Raw genomic sequence first — 4,542 nt, 5'->3', positions numbered from 1 at the left:
ATTGTAATTTTGATTTGCATTACCCTAATGACTAAAATTGTGGAGCATCGTTTTTGAGTATCTTCTTTGGAGAAATGTCTATCCAATTCCTTTTCCCATTTTAAAATTCGGTTGTTTTGTTATTAACTTGTAGGGTTATTTATATATTCTGACTATTAATCCTTTTCTAGATATATGATTAGCAAATATTTTCTCTCATTCTGTAGGTTGTTTTGTTGATTATGTTATTGATGTCATACCGAAGAAACTATTGCTAAATCCAATATTTCATAAAAATTTTCCCTATGTTTTCTTCTAAGAGTTTTACAGTTGAGCTCTTAAATTTAGGTCTTTCATCCATCTTGAGTTAATGTTTGTACATGGTATAACATAAGGGTCCAACTTTATTCTTCTGCATGTGAATATCCAGTTTTTCCACCACCATTTGTTGAAAAGACTGTTGTTTACCCATTGGTTTCAACCCTCGTTGAAAATAAGCTGACTATATAATGCAAGGGTTTATTTCTGGACTCTCCATTCCATTCCATTGGCCCATATATCTGTCCTTATGCCAGTACCACACTGTTTTGATTACTGTAGCTTTGTAGTAAGTTTTAAAATCAGGAAATATGAAACCTTCAATTTTGTTGTTCTTTTTCAAGATTGTTTTAGCTATTGGGGGCTCTCTGAGGTTCCATATGGGCTTTAGAATGGGTTCCTTTTATTTCTGCAAAAACATTGGGATTTTAATAGGGATTGCATTGAATCTGTAGATCACTTTGGGTAATATTGTCATCATAACACTATTGTCTTCCAATACGTAAACACAGAATGTCTTTCATTTATTTATGTCTTCTTTAATTTCTTTTTAGCAATCTTTTATAGTTCTCAGTGTATAAGTCTTTCACCTCCTTGGTTAAATTTATTCCTAAATATTTTATCCTTTTTGATGCTATTAAAAATTGAATTGCTTTCTTAATTTCTTTTTCAGATTATTTATTGCTAATATACATAAATACAACTGATTTTTGTAAGTTGGTTTGTATCATTTCCTATTATATACATTTTATTCTACTTCTAAAAATTTCTCCTTAGTTTGGAGTCTCGTTCTAAAAAGAAGCCTGAGCTGGTCAGTTTGAAGAGTTAGTGGGGGCTAGATTGTACCAGTTCCCCTAAACTCTGGCTAGTGACTAGAGACAAAGAGGATCTGCACAAATACCTGAAGAAGACCATGGTGCAAACACACAAACCTAGCACATAATGTCTGGTGTGTCAAGACAAAATAAATTTCCTTCAGTGAGAAACTATGTTTCCTTAGGCCTTTTGAAACAACGTAAGTTAGCCCCCACTGCCCCAAAGTGACATTAGTTGTAGAAAATTTTCCTTGGCTTGGTGGCTTGGTGGGGAGGGGGTGCCCATTTATTTTTACTACCTTTGCAAGAGGTTTATTCTGCAAGCCTGGATCTCCCATCCGTCTATGCACATCTGCTGCACTTCCTTCCTGTCTCTGAATCCCTTCTCTGGCTTGGCCCCCTTCACTGCTTGGTCCTTGTTAATAAATAAATAAATAAATAAATAAGCCAAAAGAGAAGGAAAGGGAAGGAAAAGACGGTAAGATGTCACAATTTATTAATCTTACATGGGTGTTGAATAATATATTAGCTCACCTTAGCTCATGAATGTACTAAATCTACCTAGATCAGCATTGGTAGGCTAAGGCTAAAAGCCTGCTGGTTCTCAAGTCTAGCTGCACAACGGACTCACTTGCAGAGCTTTAAACAAAGAACAAAACACAAAACAAAACAAAAAACAAAACAAAACAAAACAAAACATGTATACCTGGGTCTTACCTCCAGAAATTGATTCAGTTAGTCTAGGATGAAGCCTGGGGAATAATTTTTTTGTTTCCCCAGTAATTCTGATGTGGGGACCAGACAACTACTGACAGCCTAGGTAAAACCTAGGTAAAACAAAACAATTTGCATATTAGACAACTGTGCTTCAGTTTGCTCTTGTGTTCTAAAGGCTAATTATTTGTTTAGAGATTACTCTCTTGTGGAGAAAAGGGAACCCTTATACACTGTTGGTGGGAATGTAAATTGGTACAGCTATTATGGAAAACAGTTTGGAGGCCCTTCAAAAAACTAAAAGTAGAATTATTATATGATCCAGCAGTTCCACTTCTGTGTATATATTCAAAAGAAATGAAATCACTATGTTGAAGAGATAGCTGCGTTCCCATGCTCATTGCAGCATTATTCACAGTAGCCAAGATATGGAATCAACCTAAGTGTCCATCAGCAAATAAATGAATAAATAAAATGTGGTGCTACGGTTTGAATATCTGTCCTCTCCAAAACTCATGTTGAAATTTAATCGCCAATGTGGCAGTGTTGAGAGATGCGGTCTTTAAGAAGGGTTTGGGTCATCGATTAATAGACTAATGGGTTAATGGATTAATGGGTTATCATGGGAGTGGTGGCTTTATAAGAAGAGAACTAGCATGCTCAGCCCCCTTGCTATGTGATGCCCTGGATTGCCCTGGGACTCTGCAGAGACCCCACCAGCAAGAAGGCTCTCACCAGATGAGGCCCCTTGACCTTGGACTTCTCAGCTTCCACACTATAATAAATGAATACCTTTTATTTATAAATTACCCAGTTTTAGGTATTCTATTATAAGCAACAGAAACAGACTAAGACATGGTATATATACACACAATGGAAAACTATTCAATCTCAAAAAGAAGAAAATCCTTCATTTGCAACAACATGGGGTGAACCTAGAGGACATTATGTTACATGAAATAAGGCAGGCACAGAAAAACAAATATCACATGATCTCACTTACATGTAGAATATTTAAAAGTTGAACTCACAGAAGCAGATAGTAGAATGGTAGTTACTAGACGCTGGTGGGGGTGGGAGAGGGTTAAAATCTTCTTAAAAAAATATCAGTTCCTTGACCAGGAGTATTAACATATGAAAATACAGACATACCAGCCTTAAAATATGATTTGTAGATTTGTTCCTATAAATATTCACTGTACACTGATTTTCTGTACTTTAAATCCTGTTATCTTATGTATTATTCTTTAAATCTTATTATCTTATGTATTAACCAAAGGTTAACTTTTCCTGTTATATAAGGATAATACATAAGATAGTAGCAATTTAAAGTACAGAAAAGTCATGTGGGCAGGGGCAGGGGCAGGGGCAGGGAAAATGTATTACATACCCAAGTACTAAGTCTTTACAATTGTTATCACTTTAGATTAGCACCCCAAAATTCTATAATTACTCCCCACCTCCCACCTGCATTTAAGAGGAGATAAAATCATACAGCTGATAAGTGATGGCATTGGGATTTCAACCCGAGTCTCTCTTACTAAAAAGCCACTAATGAGAATATCAAAATCTGAAAAAAGTTTAAATTAATATTTTAACCATAAAAATATAAATGCTAACTGCAAGAAAAAGGGAAAGAAAACAAACAGTGTAGAAGGTAGAAAATAAAATGTATCTATTGTCTTCCCCATAGCCACACCCTATAATTCCTTAAGTAACTTCTATTGAGAATTTACTGGGCATCTTTCAGGAAAAGACTGTTTTATTAGATCACTTATTATAATAATTCTAAAATTTAGTACAAAATGTTATTTTAAAGTTCCTATGATTATTATTATGTTACAAGTAAGTTTAAAATCCAAATTGATTATTTCAAGCTGCAGAACCCTGGATTCCAAGGAGGTGGCTGGAGTTGATGAAGTGGGTGCTGGGACCAGAACTCAGATCTCCTACCTCTTCCTTGTTCAGAGCAGTTCTGCTTTTCTGTAGTTCATGTACTGTACTGGGCTTTTGTGTAAGACTTTGCAGAACACTTAAATCCATAGTTTTAAAAAGTCTGAAAGAATAGAAATAACAACATAAACAAATGTGGACTCGGGATTACATTCTATTATTTTACATTCTATCTGTCATCCTTCCTTCATATTCTACTTTTATAAACCTATAGGTTCTCCATTTGCTACCCTCAACAGCCCTATACCTCCATTCTAACCACACTGTAGAGGTTTATCTTAGGAACAACAGGCGACCTGGGCAGAGGAGAGGGAAGCGATCTGAAAACCCAGCGCAGCAAAGACCACATTTACAGACAAAATGAACACATGCAAATCATGGCTGAGAAATCTATCTACTGTATAAAGTAAATCTGGAGATATTTTACATGTAAGACCTCTGATGTATACAAATTCTGTAAACTCAATTTCCTACAGAATGAGAATCTATAGACAGATGATATCATCTATGAAAAATCCCTTGTTTTGCAAAAGACAAAGTAGAAGGTAGAGGGTAAGTTGTGCATTTCTACCTCAGATTGTTTGTGTGGAGGGACTATAGTGTTAACATCTGAGTCACTGGAGCTTTGTCATTAACTAGCTATGTGACTTTGCACAAGTGACTTAATTTCTTCTGAACCTGAATTTCCTAATTGTTAAAAAACAGATACAAATGAGATAAATAAACCTCATCCACTTCATAAGGTTGTTGTGAGGGTTGCACA

The sequence above is a fragment of the Mandrillus leucophaeus genome, unplaced genomic scaffold (genome assembly GCF_000951045.1).
Source record: "Mandrillus leucophaeus isolate KB7577 unplaced genomic scaffold, Mleu.le_1.0 Scaffold123, whole genome shotgun sequence".
NCBI lineage: Eukaryota > Metazoa > Chordata > Mammalia > Primates > Cercopithecidae > Mandrillus > Mandrillus leucophaeus.
Note: the sequence above shows the minus strand (reverse complement) of the source record.